Genomic DNA, 17,642 nt, shown 5'->3' on the forward strand with positions numbered 1-17,642 from the left:
ACACAAACAGATCCCCGGGCCCACACCAACACCGGATCGGGTCCCCTCCAAGTGCCAGTAGAAAGATCTTTCCATCGCACCAGAGGATGATTTGCAACAGGAGCCCTCCAGTGCTTATCTGCAGCAGATACTTCAGCAGAATCCACCGATAAAAAATTTAAAATATATAAAACAAGGGAAAGAATAGAATGTGGAGAGGAGAGATGAGCCCCTAGCTCCCCCCTTTTTACTTTAGCAATATAAGTTTTTAAGGTACGATGGCAGCGTTCTACTATCCTGCCCTTGAGGATGTAAAGGAATGGTGAAGAAACAATCCCTCAAGTCAACCACAATTAAGTGCCAATGTTTAGGAATTGCCACAGGGGCAGGCAAGCCAGGCTGTGTTGTTCCCATGAGAAGCATGTGTAGCTAGAGTTTTCCTGCCTTGCCCACAGTCAGGACAAATCTTTGTCACCCGCCAGTCCCACAGCCGCTCAGACCCAACCAAGTAAACAGAGACTTATATTGCTTACAAACTGTATGGCCGTGGCAGGCTTCTTGCTAACTGTTCTTTTATCTTAAATTAATCATTTCCATAAATCTATATCTTGCCACGTGGCTGGTGGCTTACCGGCATCTTCACATGCTGCTGGTCATGGCGGCGGCTGCAGTGTCTCCCCGCCTCAGCCTTCTGCTTCCCAGAATTCTCCTCTCTCCTTGTCCCACCTATTTCCTGCCTGGCCACTGGCCAATCAGTGTTTTATTTATTGACCAATCAGAGCAACAGATTTGACATACAGACCATCCCACAGCAAGCATGGTTTTATTTACAGCTCTAAGATCCTGTAATAGCCTCCATTTTTATGATTTTTTTTTTAACAAATATAGGTGAGTTTCAAGGTGAAGTGGAAGGAATGATATGTCCAGCATCTAACTGCTCCTTAACCAATGCATACGCAGCCTCCAATTTTTTCTTAGTAAGGGGCCACTGCTCCACCCATACAGGGTCATCACTTTTTTAAGTGATTTTTATCAGTTGTATTATTGAAGGCTGTTGTGCAGTGACCTCTATGGAAAAGACCCTAATCCTCTAGTATCGCCAGGACCCCTAGTGACACAGTTTTTGTCTACTGCAGGGAGCGGGTCTCCTTGCAACATTTTCCCTAAGCCTTTGTCCGGGCAGTAGCCCTGACTCTTTAGCATCTGTTGTACAGGCTGTGTAGTAAGCACCGCTCCCATGCCATCTAACACATCCCGTCCCCTCAAGTTTACTGGAATGTCAGGTAGCACAAAGGGTTGAAAAGTTCCTACATGAGCTTCCTCATCCTTTCAATTTAAAAGTAGCCTGCTCTGTAATGGCATTTGAGCTGTGCCAATACCTTGTAGGTTAGAGGTAGAATTTTTAAGGTGCCAATTGGGATCTCAGGATTCTTGAGAAATTATAGATATATCCAGCACCAGAATCCAATAATCTTTCAATCTCAATCCCATATAATTTTATTTTTAATTTAGGCTGTTTATCATTGATAACTGTTTGTCAAAACACCTTTTTTCCTGTACTTCCAAAGCCTCTAGTTCTATATATCGGCACCATTTTGAATTTAAAATATGAAAGCAATAATAATTGAGCAATTCTATCACCAGCTTTTGTTTCCATGGTCCTTTTTACATATGCCAATTATAAAAGCATTAAATACAATCTCTATAGGATTTGAAGAGGTAACTTTAGGTAATACTCTTGAGTATTTTTATAAAATCTTAAAAAGAGGATTCTTTTTTATAGATTTCAAGTAACACATTAGCACAAATAGCCAATTATTAACAATGTGGACCAAACAATTTACCTGTATTTTATTTACTGGAAAAATAATTTTGTAACCTCTTTATCAGTAAGAGATTATTATTTATGGGTTTATCTTAGCAACATTATTTAATAAGCTAACAACCCAAACCATTTTAGGTGTTATATTATAGAATTAAACCAAGAATTTCTAGAAAGCAACTTAAATTGTAGAGCCAAATTTTCAGTAATGATCAACAGACAAGAGCACATCTAATATAGTTCAAAATTATGAATCCTGTTTCTTTAGTTTATCTACCATGAAAATCCAAACATTCATCCAAACATTTATCAAGACAATCAAAAGAACAGAACATCCTTTATTCAAACAGCATTGACTTAGCATTCAATGTCCTGACCGAAACCATTTTTCACCAGAAGTTAGGCCCCGTTTAAACTTTTAGCACCTGTCCCTTCCCTGCCTCAGCTCGCTGGCTCTGCCCAGTGCTCAGGCTCTATTGCCAGTGCCTGCCTGGGCCGCATTCCATCACGGCTCTGCCTCCCACTGGCGTGTACCTGTCCGCCCGCTGCTTCGGGCTATCTCGTGCACGCCTTTGTCCGCCACAGCCGCTGGGCGCACCCCGCACACACAAATTCACGTTTAAACTTCCTACTCTCATGAAGGGACTACCTAATAACGAGTTATTCCCACCATAAGGGAAAAACAGAAAAACATTTCCCACGAAGGGATCCTAAATATTGAATTATTTTCACTCTGAGGGAAAAATAAAGAACATTTGAACTAAAATAAGCAAACAGACAGCAAAACTTAAGCTCTGGGCTCGCTTGCTGTTCATCCAGCAGCAATGAGGCCTACCTGCCGATTCTTTATAATTCAGATGTTGCCGCTCTCCACTGGCGGGAAGAAAGAGCTCAGAGTTTCAGCTATCCTGAAAACTCTACAACTGGAAAAAATCTTTACATTCTCCATTACCACTGGGAAGAGGCTTCTCTCTTTCCTTCATCTTTCCTCTACAGGGCCCAAATCTTTAGGCCTAGTTTTAAAAATTTTTTCCCCTTTTTATGGGGAAAATCCTTTTTTTTTTTTGATTAAAAATTTTCCCCCATTTTTAACGGGAAATTTCCTTTCCTTCCCTCTTCTCTATTGGGAAGATTTCCTTTTTCATTTAAAATCTTTAGCTGTCTTGCCCTTACTTAACTTTGGTGCCTTCCTGCTTCAACAGTCCAATTAACTGACTGTGAGCTACCTGTACCCATTTCAATCCACTCTTACCTTAAAAATGCCGGCCGGCCTTCCAAGAGTGTCCGTCAGCTGGTCCTTCTTTCTCAGACCTCGGTAGGAACCTCCATTTGTAGCGGTAACGCCCGCATTACCAATACCCGTTCACCATGTCCGAGCGAAGGGCTGCGGATTAAAAAATAGAGACAAGAGACAGCGGGTCATTCGTACGACTGGATGTCGAATGCCGTTTATTGAAAGAGGGAAGAAACCTTAAATACATACAGGCTTACAGCACAAATGGAGGAACCCCCGGAGGGCAGAAGTTCGCTACCAATGGTCTACATTCCAGACCCAATGTTCTACATTCTTGCATCTAAGTAGTTAACGCCCAAAATGCAGGATACACAAACAAGGAACTTCCCTTAAGCATTCAGAAGGGTGGATACCGGCAGGGAATCTGAATAGGGAGGACATCTGAGCAAGGTCAGCAAGCAAGGCTGCAGCCACTCCCAGTCGGGGGCCAGGGCCCATGGCACCCACAGAAATCATCTTCCGTTGCTTATATTATTATTTGTTCAGAGGAACAAGAGATACTTATGACTCCTTTTTAGCAACAGATATATGCTGCAGAAACTCAGGCTCTGTGTTTCACCTGCTGAATGAAAGTATGTGTCTGCTTTCCAACTTCCAACACTTGAGGTACCACTGTGCAAGGGGTGGGTCTGCACGAGTCCTTGGCTCCATAGAGTAAAAATTCCTCTCCTTTCCCCAACCCTAACAGTTTTGTTCAATCATATTCTTCTTAATTGTCATTCACATTCTCTTGCAAGCATGAAAATGTCAAAGAAGTAGGATTTAAAGACACAAAGGTGTATTTTTGTGGGGGAGGGCATTGAGCCAGGGTTTCTCTGTGCAGCCCTGGATGTCCTAGAACGTTTTTTTTAGTTCAGGCTACCCTTGAACTCACAGAGACTTCCTGCTTCTGCCTCCTGAGTGCTGCAATTAAGGGAGTATGCCATTACTGTCCAGCCTATAAGTAATTCCAAAGGTCCAAAAGTGACTGAAAATAGAAAGGGTTTATTTAGGCTCACAGTTGCAGAGGGAGCATCCGTAATGGTGGTGGAGACATGGCAGCAGGTGGCTGGAGCAGGAAGTAGAAGGTGAACTGGAAATGGAGTAACACTATGAACTCTCAAATCCTGTTCTTAGTGACCCACTCCCTCCAGCAAGGCTCCACCTCCTAAGGGTACCACAACCTCCCCCAAAGCATCACCTGCTGGCAATCGAGTATTCAAACACACACGCTTAGGGGGAGATTTCTCATTCCAGCCATCACAGATGCTTTCAGCACCCCTTTACTGTTTGAAGATGCATCACTCCATTTCATGTTATTCAAAACAATCAAGCTCAGATTCTTGAAGACTAGCTTTACCATCCTGTCTTCCCCTCAATGTCTCCTTTCTTCTACCTCCCCCAGGTGCCCTCCTTAACCCAACACAAACACAAGCACAACAGGTGCTGTTACAGTTAGAATACGAGATGCCCCACACAGGCTCATGACTCGGGTGCTCATCCCCACACTGGTGGCACTATTTTAGGAAATGGGACCAAGCTGATAGAAGAAGGCCACTAAGAGTGAAGACTTTGAAGGTCAAACCTAGTTCCTAGTGCCTGCTGCACACTCTCTGCTTCCTCTTCAGCTACAAAATGATGCAAGGAGCTTTCACCTCCTGATCCTCCACCTTCTGATCCTTCACCTCATCCTTTTCCACATCCTGTTCCACCTCCATGGATTCTTGAACAGTGAACTAAAACTTTCTGAAACTGTGAGACAAAAAAAAAAAATCTCTCAATTTGTCTGTATCAAGTAGCTTTCTCACATAATATAAAACTAACAAACATAGAAAATTAATGTCAGAAGTCATGTGGTCATTTCTGTAACTAAACATGGCCACATGATTCTTGGGTCTTTGGAGCTGCTTTGTGAGAAGAAGGTGGATGAGGTTGAAATTGTGCTATAAACAGGCAGCTCTGGTGGTAGTGCAGTAATGGAAGACAGTGTTCATCAAGTCTCAGGTAGGAACTGACTCTTTGGAGACTTAAGCTAAAGACCAGTCTTGCTGTGTTCTGGCAAAGAACCTGTCTGTGTTTAGCCCATGTACTGAAAATCTGAGTGCAGTTGAATTCAAGAGTAGTCAAATAATTTATTTGACAAAGTAAAATTTAAGTAAGCACAACTTGTAGGCTATGGCACAGTCACTGCTGCCTGTGTTTAGCCAGATTTACAGTGAGAATCCATTTCAAAGAGTAGAGGAGAAATACATGGAGAACATTTAGTTTAGAGAAGAAAAGAGTGCCAGCACATTGAAAGTTGTGGACAAGGCAACTGTAGATAAAGAATCCATAACTGTCAAAAAGATTAGTACTGCTAAATAGAAGTACCATTAAATACAATTTGAATTGGCATAGTAGCAAGGATCTGTGTGGGCAAGACCCCAACCATCATAGACTCCAAAGTATGAACTGAAAACTCATTTAAAAGATTTCCATTTGTAATTAGAGTGTTGTAGGAATGCTCTGTTCAAAAAGGATCACCTATCAAAGCCCCTTCCCCTGGCTCCTTGTCTATCCCAGATTCAGCTGCCAAGATACTCAGAAGGCAGCCACATCTCTGATTCAAGCTTGCCAAACTACTTCTAAAGCTAGTAGCAGAACCTGGTGGCATCTATATGGTATTAGTTTTTCCAGCTTTCAGAATTCAAGCATTACAGAGTGATGGATGTTTCTACCCAAATGGTTAAGGAGCATTTGTGAGGACAGGCCATATGTCTTACTGCACATTTCCTGCAGAGAGTGCCTAACAATTTGATGTCTGGATTTGTAGGGACGAAGCCTAAGTTACCATGAGATACAGGAGATACCAGGAACATGAGGCATACACTGAAGAAATCTTTAGGAAATGTTTGTTGCTACCCTGGATGAGAGGGCATGTGTACTACAGGCAGCAGAGCCACAAGGGTGGGATTGCTCAAGCCCACTGTAGACTGTATAATCACATATGCCTATGTGCCCTGGACACTAGACATGGAGAGACAGGACTTACTGCATGTTCTAAAGGAGTTAAGCCTTGCTTTCTTTGGTTCATTCATCCCTCCCTTTTGGAACTGGAATGCTTACTCTGTGTTGTTTTATATTTGAAATATGCAACTTTCATTTTGATATTAAAAGGGCTCATAGTTAAGAGTTTGTCTTGGGTCTTTGATTGAACTTTGGAACCATATGAAATTTGGGGGCCTCTTGAAATTAAACTAAATGAATTTTGCAGTGCGAGGTCCTTTGGGGCCAGAGGTAGAATGTCAAGGTTTGAATCTGAAATGTCCTCCACAAGCTTGTGTTTTCAGAGCTTCCTCTCCAACAAATAACACTATTTGGGAGATTGTGGAGCCCTTAAGAGGTGGAAGCTAGCTGGTAGAAACAAGCACCTAGATGCAGGCTTTTACAGATTCTACCCAGCCTCTGGGCCCTTCTATATATTCTCTTCTTCCCAGTCTACTCTGTGAACAACCCCCACCTCATGCTCCTGCTACCATAGTCAAAGCCACTCTACCCCAACTTTGAAATTGCAGACCAAAATACATCTCTCCTCTCTGAAGCTGTCCGAGCCAGGTAATTTGGACATACTGATACAAAAGCAGCTACCCCAAGCAACTGAGCACTGGTGTGAGATATGTCTTTCTGTATGCTGTGAATATGTGTTGCTCTGATTGGTTGATAAATAAAGCTGCATTGGTCTATGGCAGGGCATGATGGAGCCAAGCAGGAAAATCCAAGAGAGAGACCCTGAAAGGAGAAAGGAGAGTAAGGGGAGACGCCAAACCACCATCCAAGGAGTAACATGTAATAGGATGCAGGTAAAGCCACAGAACACGTGGTGATATATAGATTAATAGAAATGGGTTAATTTAAGATGAAAGAGCTAGCTATCAAGAAGCCTGCCATAGGCCATACAGTTCATTATTAATATAAGCCTCTGAGTGATTATTCTATAAGCAGCTGCAGGACCTCAGGGCTGCACAGGACACAGAAAAACTTCCAGCTACATGTTGGTATCCCATGTTGGGTGCCAGATAATGTGAGAAATCCATGGAGGCTGCTTTAAGGGCAAAGGAATTTATTAGGTAAGGAAAACTCACTAGACAGAACAGAGGAATTGTTGCAGTGTCCTGGAAGGGTGAGGCACAGTCCCACACTGTTCTTCCTCCTGAGATCATCCCAGCATCCAAGTCTCACAAGGGAGAGAAGAGAGCGCATGTACATGCATCCCAGGTCTTAAGGGTCCCAAGCAGCCATGCCCCAGGGGCATGTACTTCAAGGTCATAGGCAGGTATAACAGTTACCTGCTACCTCACTAAAGGTGGTGCTTCAAGGTCATAGCTAGAACACATATCCATTACATCTCCCCCTTTTGTCTAAATAAAAAAGTTCTAACCCACACAAGACTATATACAGTAGGAATGATTATCAAGTATTGTCTAGGAGAAATAAAGGATAATGACCTAAATAAAAACGGAACTACAACCAACAAGAACAACATCAAACTAGAAACACATACTAAAATTCAGAGATTTTCAGAACATAGGTAAATGGCAAGTTACAGAGATTATTCCAAAAGCTGTCCTATCCTGAAGAGCCTGAATGCAGTACTTAATATGTTCTAGCTAAGATACGAGAAGATTATAACTGTACCTATTAGTCTTCAACCCCATCAAAGAACTGAGAAGGAAAATAATAATATCTGAGAAAACAGGAAATGCACACAAGCAATTTTCAAAAATCTTGCGAGAATAGACAGAGACAGCTGGCAGCCTGGACAGTTACCTGAAGTGTCTCAGCACCATTTGGGGCATCCAATTTGGCTACAGGCCTAGAATATCTAACAGACCATTTTCAGAAGCAGGGATTTTGAAAGACCATCTTACCCTGTCTTAGCAGAGTTTAGTAATCACTTTTCCTTGTGTCCTACTTGTCCAGAAAGGACAGAATTAGTACTGTCAGCAGTCAAGACAAGGGCAGTTCTTTGCACAGCAGGCCATTTTGTGCCAAAAAGAAGACAAACTTTCAAACAGAGTGTCTTAGAAGCCTAACATTCTCTTGGGATCAGATTGGTATTGCAAGGAGCAATCATGTCTTACATCAACAGAATTCTAAGTTATCAAAACATTTAAATACCATATATTCTAGGTCTATGAAGTGTTTGAAGATGATCTATCCATCTGACTTATATATCTGTAAATCTGGACTTCCTAACTAACATGACTATAGAAATGATAAGCATGGGTGACTATAAATCTGTAAGTCTTATCTACCTAAATAATCTAAAGACTAAGGCTTCATTTAAACAAGGTAAACAGTCTGTGAGCAGATGATCTCAAAATTGTGATAATATACAAAATATCTTAAACAGAGGTAGAAATGTACACTGCAATATGCAATATGACAACAATCCTTAATATGTATCAACATACAAAATATCCTAAACAGAGATAGAACATACATACAGTAAGACAAATCTAATTTTACATTTGTATCAATATATAAGATATTTCAAATAGAAGTAGAAATATATGTACAATACAACAAATATAGTTTTGTATTTGTATCACTATACAAATTATCTTAAATAGCAATATAAAATAGTTTACATTTGTATCAATGTACAAGAATCCATAACAGTGTAAATTATCTAAGGCTGATATTTTACTAGTTTACTAGTATACAAAATAATCTACCTTAATATCCTATACCTTAATATCCTTAATATCCTATATTAATTCCCTTTTTTCTTTTCTTAAGGAGAATACTGAGTCTAATTTTTATTGTTCTACCCCCAACCCTATAACCATTATCCATAACCCAGAGAAAAATGAAAGCTTTGGGAGAGGAGGCATTGATATTTTAGAAGTACTTCCTGCTCTTTAGGGGGCAACAGTATCTCTGTGGGGTCCTGTAAGGAAGCTCATATAGTTAGGTCTCAATAGGACTAGCTGTAAATTCTCTAGCCAGTCTCAGAGTAATGGGTAGGGTTGTCTAAGATTCTGGCTAGAAGTGTAGTATGATGGACCACCTCTTTTTGGAACTGTACTGGAAAGTTTTCAGTTCAAGGTAAATCATTGAGTAATGATCATGGGTGCAATAGCCTCATTCTGGACTGGGTAGAGTCATTGTGTGGGGCCTCATCTTCCTTCTGGAGACTTCAGAGATAGTTATTGGAAAGACTTATTTTTTACTGTGGAAAACTTTAACATTATTAATATCAAAATGGAAAGTTTGGGTTTATTCTGGATAGAAAAAGGATTCTCCAAAAACAAGGACAAGCATGGAAATAAATAGAATCTTGACACCACAATCCCTGGATTACTGGTTTTCTTCTGTCTCACACCAGTTGGCTCTTCTAATATAGGACAGAATCTCCTAATTTTTCTTTTAGCAATATGCTTGGATTTAAAGAGGGAGAGAGCCACATTCCAACTCCAAAGCCAGCTTGATTTATAATTGAATTGGGACCACAACTATTCTAGATTTAGAGAGATAATGATGTTAGGCAGTGAGATATTACCCTGTAGTGTATATTGGTACCAATGGGTCTTTCTTTTCTGCTGTAGATGTCTAGGTGTCCAAGGATTTATGATTTATGAAAGATGGGTACTTCTATTATCTTGTAAAGACAAAAAGCAGAACCCTGCCCTGATCCTTGTTTGATGAGTTTTTCTTACAACTTTTAGAGATGTCACATTGGTGAATAAGCTATTATTTCTCTTCATCAAGGTTTCTCCTATTTGAATCAAATTTTTATTAATTTTGTTGGTATCCATAGCTTTTCTTCGCCTAAAGAAATAAAAGCAAAACTCCTTCCCCAATGTAGGCTGTATCCCAGTTTCTATTCTGAGGTTTAGCTCAGGAATTTTTTCTGTTGTCCAATGTCTTTCCACAGCTGCTGTCCCTTTCTCATCAGCATTGAGAAAATTCAAGGTCAATAAAACACTATGCAATCTATTTCTAGGGAGTATTGTTACCTCTTTCTGTTTATTCAGCATATCCTTTAAAGTTTGATTAGATCTTCTCTATGACTGCTTGGCCTGTGGGATTATGTGGTACACTTGTAACATGCTTTATATTGTAATAAGCAAAAAACTGTCTCATTTTATTGGAGACATATACTGGAGCATTGTCGGTCTTAATTTGTACAGGTATTCCTATGATGGCCATAACTTCCAATAGATGTGTAAATACAGAATCAGCCTTTTCAGAACTCACAGGAGTTGCCCATTGAAAACCTGAATAAGTGTCAAAAATATAGTATACATATTTTAATCTTCCAAATTCTGCAAATTGAAACACATCCAACTGTCATGAGAACCAGGACACCAGCTCTTAAGGATTTCATCTAAGGAAAAATTACTTGATAACTTTACACCTTAAGCTGATTACTAAATAAATCAATAAAAATTTTCTTTACAAATTTTGAATATTTCTTTAAAAAATGTCAGACAATATCACATCTCAGGAATTTAAAAACATTTTTTTGTTTGTGCTGTGAATGAAATTTTACAGGACATATATGACCTTCCTGGGATGTATACAATGCTCACTATAATGGCTATCAGCATAGTGTTTCACATCACATTATTGAAAAATTGGCTTAATAATAACAGCAAAAAATGAGATGTTAACGGGACTGTTATAGGCCTTATAAGGTTATAATGAAGATTTAAATAAAAGGATTCTTTCCACGGAATCTGAAAATACACCACAAGAACTTCAGGCTTTGCAAACTGGCAACGAGAATTTAAATGGATTCTTTCTAGAATCTGCTAATGTGCCACCAGAATGTCAGGCTTCACAGACTGGTAATAATGGTGTAAATAGATGGATTCTTTCTATGGAATCTGCTAACTGACCACAAGAACTTCAGGCTTTACCGACTGGTAATAATGACTTAAATAGATGAAGTCTTTCTATGGAATCTGCTAACTGACCACAAGAACTTCAGTCCATTAATCATAACTGGACAACTGGATTTAATTCTATTGATAATAAATATGAATACTTAATGGATAAAACAATAACTCTTCAGAGCAATCTTAATGCCATTCAGATAATTCATAAGGAGGAAAGATCATCTCTTACTGATAAAGTCGATGGAATAAGATGTTTCAGATGAACATAAAAAAATTGTATGATTCCATGAAATCTCTCTAACCCTTTACAACAAAGGAGGGTCAAATGCTGCATGGGTGGTAGTTAATCGATTTCAAGCTCTGGAAGAGTCTTTCAGTAAAGATAACAAAAGAAACTAACGAGCACAAGGGCAAGGCCATACAAGTCGTACCATCGCCAGGTGCTTCTTATAGGACACTCTATCCTCCCTTTAGAACCACAGCCATGGTGTCTCATTTCTGTCCTCCCCTCTCCTACTTACAGTTGACCACCTTCTTCCTTTTCCCCAGATTATTCCTCTTGTGGGGAAACTAATATGCTATATTCAAAAGAAAAAAAAAACAACCTCTGAATAACTGTATGTGAATGAGTGTAATAAAAATATTAAAAGACAAGCACATTGGGAACTGTTAGAACAATCTGACAGACCCAAGATTTGAACGTGGCCATTTTTTGCCCCACCTAGTGCTAACTAGGAAGTTTCTCTACATCGTCGATTCTTCATCTATGAACATGGACAGAACTACAACTCAGGTTTCTTCTAACAACTAAATGGGATGATTTTTATGTAAAGTGCAGTAGTGTGAGATCACATAGTAGGTGTGAGATCACTTGTTATTCATCGTTCTACCTGAATGTGAAGTGCAGTAGTGTGAGATCACATGTTATTCATCGTTCTACCTGAATGTGAAGTACAGTAGTGATCACATAGTAGGTGTGAGATCACATGTTCTTCATCATTCTACCTGAATCTGACCACATTTGAACACAATAAAGACATTTGCTTCTAAAACTTAACCCTAAATTAGTAGTGTTTTAATAGGAAGCGTTGAAATCCTCATCAGACCACACAAATCATTCTACTATAGACTTTACATATCTGATAGAATAGACATTTATAAAGCCTATGTCATCAACAGAAAAGCAGAATATGCACACACTAAATCCAACTTCAGATCCTTTTCATTGCAAAAAAAAAAAAAAAACATTTTTGTTTTTGCTTTTGTTTTAATGTAATCAAAAATGCATTTAACAGCTGACTGGAAACCTCCTTTCTCAAGCATGATGATGACGATGATGATCATGATTATGCCAAAGATGATCTCTTGCTATTTATCTTTATTTATCTCTTGCTATTTATCTTTATTTATAAGAAAATAAAATGCATGCGTTTTAGGGTCTGGAAGGATAGCTGCCAGTAAAGTGCCATGAAGATGTGAGTTTGGTCTCTAAGACCCATGTAAAAAGCTGTGGGGCAGGCTAGGTAGCCTGTCAATCAGCTGAATCACTCAGCTCCAGGCTCAGTGAGAAACCCTGTCTTAAAAAATAGTGTGAAACAGTGACTGAAGAAGCCACTTAATGCTGAAGTCTGGCCTCCACATGCATGCACACATGTATACAAACATACATGAACATATATGAACACAGAGGAAGACACACACACACACACACACAGAGAGAGAGAGAGAGAGAGAGAGAGAGAGAGAGAGAGAGAGAGAGAGAGAGAGAGAGAGAGAGCTTGAACTATGGAGACTCATAGAGGAAGCATCCCATGCTATTCTGCCTGTAAGTAGCTAAACCAAGTGTCTTCAAACCAGACCAAACAATTAATTATTAACAAGTTGGTGGTTTGTTAAGGAGGAGGAGGAGGAGGTCTTGCTTTGTTGGCCAATTTGTTTTTTAATTCCTGGTCTCAAGTGATCCTCTTGCCTTGGTCTCCCATGTAGTTGGGTAGGCACACTGAATCAGACCATAATTTCACCATCTTTAAAAGAACATTTTCAACTCTCCCGTTAAGATCCAGGGAGAAGATGGATGGACAACACTGAATCTCTCCCAAATCAAGGATCCAGGAATCCAAGTTAAAAGGACAGTTATAAAAGAATTCCTTTCTTGCCAAGTAGTAGTGGCACATGCCTTTAATCCCAGCACTCAGGAGGCAGAGGCAGGAGGATCTCTTTTAGTTCGAGGCCGGCCTGGTCTACAGAGTGAGTTCCAGGACAGGCTTCAAAGCTACACAGAGAAAAAAAACGGTCTCAAAAAAAAAAAAACAAAAAAGAATTCCTTTCTTAACTTTTTTTTTTTTTTTTTTTTTTTTTGTCTAAGCAAATTTCACTGAAGAAAAAAATAATAATAAGCAAGGAATCAAGCACACACTGCCCTTTGGGCTTTAGAAGCACGGTTGTTCATGGTGTGTGTGTACACACATGTGTAGTCTCTAAACTGGGCTTCATTGAGTAATGTTTTATCATGATTTTCCCACAGCAATACCTGGCATATTTCCAACTTATCTCCAGCCACTCGCAGCTTAAAAACACCACCTGTAAGAGCATTGAAATCTGCCCTTGAAACCAGCTGTTTGATGAAAAACGATGTCTTGTCCATCCTTTCATTCCTCAAGGGTGACAATCAGAAGTCCTGTCCACTTCACTATAGAGTAGCTTATTTGTTCACTGCCCTCTTCAAGCACCGTTTTCATACAATTCTCTTTTAGGAAATGGAGCGATGTCCCTTTAAAAGTCTCCACCAGGCAGCCAGCAAACCGGCTCTGCAACTGCCCTGGGTGGAATCTCCAGTGAATGAATAATCAGCCTGGAGCAATGAAACTGTCCTGCACCTCCACCTCTGGAGATCTTTGATCTGTCTGAGACTGCAGGATTCACAGAAGGAGGCTGTTTCCCACAGCATCAGAAGACAGAGCAGCAAGAGGAAATCCTCCACAGGACTGTGGCAGATTCACTGATGGTGGTCTCTGTAACTGCAATCTGGGAGAGCCACTAATGAGCCCTCTGTCCCACAGGCTGGGGGTGTCCCACTTTGCCCCATGAGCGAAGCTTCTTTTCCAGTTTCTCAAGCCCCACCTTCAGAAAGCTGAAATTAGATGACTCATGTGTATTTGGATCCCATCAACGTTCTGCTGACAACGTGGGATTTTTGCCTGCCGAGTATTAGCGAGTATACCCCAGGTTCTCAGAAGATTCCAGGCCTCGTTTAAAGGCTTAGAAATGAAAACTTAACTCATTATGTGTTCCCGTCCCCCCTCACCCCTTTCCTTATGGAGGCCCATAGGAGGTCAGTAAATCATGTGACAAAAGATGGCATGGTATGGTGACCTGGAAGACGTACCCAATGATGCCGTGTGAAGAGCTTTCTAACTGTGCCCACAGAGGCTGTCACGTTATCTTAGGGAACAGACGAAGGCTGACAACTTTGAGAGAGGGTGCTGATACACTGTGTAATATGCTTTACTCTACCCAAGTGTGTGTGCCAAACTTCTTTGTCATTGGTAAATATGCCCAAGAACTTAGTGGCTGTTTTCATGGTGGAGGAGTAACCCATTTGGGGGAGTAGTTTCAGTGCGGTGTGCTATTGTTCTTCCTAGATAATAAACTCCTTGAGGCAAGAAGAGTATTGTTGCATTTTTTTATTAGTCACAACACTTAATGAGGTGCCTGACATATTGCCTATCAATTGATATGCTCTGAATGAGTGGACTTAAATGAGTGACCACCTGACAGTGACCAACACTGGAAATGGACTCTCGGGGACACCCATGTTTCTATTCCAACTCGTTTATGAGAAGAGTAGGTCTTTTTAATGTAACAAATGAAGTGGATAAAGATACTATCTGAAATTGATTGTCGTCTCTCATATCTTTAGTGTAAAATGGTATTTCTGCTCTCAGGAAGTAAATGTGAGGTAAGAAATACAACAAGTAAAAACAATCATTTAGATAAGTTAAAACTTGGTGATTTCAGACTGTAGGAATCTACACACGTAATGCGGCAAGGCAAAGGTCAGAGCGAACTCTCCTGGAATGTCTTTATTTGCTCTTGATTTCTCCTTTTTCTCAAATAGAATTAAACCATTCTCCTTTGAAAGGAGAATGTGGTTATCAGAACTGACCCTGGCACACTTCAGGTCTTAAACAGCCCACGGCAATGTGGCTCAAACAGCAGCCAAATAAAATCACAGCCCTGTGAGCTCTGTCTTCACAACAGTTCCTGGGGAAATGCCGGTACTGCTCAGGGCCACAGAGAGAACTACACATTTCCAATAATTTAAATTTTATTTCTAAGTGTGAGTCTCTGCAAGTGATCTCTTCTGAAAACTGATCAGGTTTTTCCACGTTTTCTCACTACTCCGCCAATAAGCCCACAGACAGACACGGCTTCTGGAATACTTGCTGATGCTACCTAGAATTCACCCAACAAGCTTAAGGTTCTGATATTCGCTGAATCCGATAACTAGCTTTCTATTGGAAGCAGGAACTAGGCTTGCTCTATGGTCTCAAAGGGGTGTGGATACCGCAGACAGATAGTTCCGGTTGCCCAGACAAGACACAAGCTAAGACTTTCTATTTCAACCTGACATGTAGAGTGTGGTCACGAACAGGAGATGGGGTCATTTGTTTTCTTTAGCACTGTTCACAAGCCTGGGAAGGGCAGGACAGGGCAGGGGAAACCACATAGAACAGAGCCAGCTTTCACAGGAGGGACAGGGCTGTGGTCATCCCACTGCGGGGCAGAAGCAGCTGAGGAAAGATTGCCTACTCAGTGGTGGTCAGGAATAGCAGTCTCTCGCTTCCTTGGCCTAAGTCTTGGGTGTTTTGCTCCAGAAGACTGGCCATATCAGGCAAGTGATTTTCTCATGTAGCGTTTCCTCATTCTGTTCTCCCAGAATGCTTCTAAAAGGAACAGACAATGTATCTCCAAACTCACCTTCAGCACCATCAGTTACCATGAGTCTCCTCCTCTCCACTTACTTGTCTTAGCTTTTGAGAAACAGTCTGCACTTAAGAGAATTAAGGGATAGTAAAGAAAACAAAGTAAAACTTGTCTCCTTGTGGGGGGGAAAAATACAGTCTGAAGATGCAGGTTTGAAATCTGCCACTCCTGAATCCTTATTAGCTCAAATGTTCCTGTAGTGAGGTGGGGATGGGGTGTGGTGTGGTGCGGATGGGGAGGAGATAGGGGTGAGGTGGGGTGGGGATGGGGTGGGAATGAGGTGGGGAGAGGGTGTGGTGTGGTGGGGATGGGGTGGGGATGGGGTGGAGATAGAGGTGGGGTGGCGTGGGGTGGTGATGGGTGCGGACGGGGTAGGGATAGGGGTGGTGCATCTAACACACAATTTTTGTGAGGACCCAGAAAGAAACAGGAAATGAAAATACTCGGTAGGCTCCAAGGGCCTGTGCAGTGAAGCGCCTTAACTGCTCTTGGCCTTTCTCCGTATATTGTACTTGGCACAGCTCTGGACCTAATAATAGCTTCATGTGAGGGCAGTGCCTTGGGCTTCTGAGATAGCCACTGCAGAACAGAACTGGTAAGGGTGATCAGACCAAGCTTCCTGGGAAGGCCATTCCAGTAGAGAGGGGCAGGAAGGTTCTATGTCCGGGTCTCACTGGCTTTGATTGAGTCTGGCTGAGGCATAGGTACTTGCTAAAAGCCACTGAAGCATGAAGTAGAAATTCGGCTGTATATGATAAAGCTGTCTCTGGGGGAATCTAGGTACTGATAGACAGGCTCGGGAATGGTGTTCCTGAGGACAACAGCCTAGACAGTCTGCCCAGCAGAGCAACTCTGTGGGCAGAAGCCAGGGTGCAGCAGCAGGCAAATGAGAATGGTGACAGGAAGTAGATACTTGAGTCATAGCTGTCTCCAAAGAGAGTCTTAAAAGCGAAGGACAGGGAGTCCCTCTGGGTCTCTAAAGATTGCTTAGCCAAATCTCTCTCGCCTGACAAGATTTAATTCCTAAGGACTTTAAGAACTTTCTGACTGGAAAGGAAACGTCTGTGCCTCAGATTGCCCTGTGGCTTGACAGGCACCATCAATCTTCACTGCCAACAAACACACACACTCTCTTTTAAAAAGCTTCTTTGTCTGATCAAGCCCAGCACTTTTACAGGTTTCAGAAGGTGTCCAAGGACATTTCAGCTCCAGAGAAGAAATTCTTAGGGTGAAATGAACCATGGACCAATAGGATAGGAAGGACCTGGGCACATAAAAGAGCTCACCTGTAGCAAGGATTTTAAAAGATGTGTGTTAATATAAAGCCAGAAATTGACTTCCACTTTCTTATCTTTATTGACATATGTTCTTAAAAGGTGGCCAGAAAGTGTTTGAATAGAAAGCAAGATTTTATTCTGGACATAATAGAAAATATTTATGTTGTGATAGAAAAATGTAAAGCATAGGGAATTGAAAGGAGGAATCGAGTGACATTTAATCACCACATTCAATCGAGAACCATGCCCATCACGGTCTCCTGGGAGAGGAGATTTCCAAGTCTAACATGAAGACATGTAATCGCCATATTGAAACACGAACCACACTCACATTATAGTCTCCTGGAAGAAGTGATTTCTGAGTCTAACATGAACAAGCTTTTCCTTAGCAGTTCAAAGTATACATACCTGCACAGAAT

The 17,642-nt window shown here is 41.1% G+C and overlaps 1 long non-coding RNA gene across 1 annotated transcript in view; it reads left to right on the forward strand.

Moving 5' to 3' along the window:
• The window catches only part of LOC121824115 (uncharacterized), a 44,272-nt gene extending 29,516 nt beyond the window's left edge, over positions 1–14,756 (forward strand). The window contains exon 3 of the long non-coding RNA XR_013045981.1: positions 13,714–14,756. This is a non-coding gene — a long non-coding RNA (uncharacterized LOC121824115). The remainder of the gene's footprint in view (positions 1–13,713) is intronic.
• The last annotated feature ends 2,886 nt before the right edge of the window (positions 14,757–17,642 follow it).

Source organism: Peromyscus maniculatus, chromosome 19, assembly GCF_049852395.1.
Source record: "Peromyscus maniculatus bairdii isolate BWxNUB_F1_BW_parent chromosome 19, HU_Pman_BW_mat_3.1, whole genome shotgun sequence".
NCBI classification, from domain to species: Eukaryota; Metazoa; Chordata; class Mammalia; order Rodentia; family Cricetidae; genus Peromyscus; species Peromyscus maniculatus.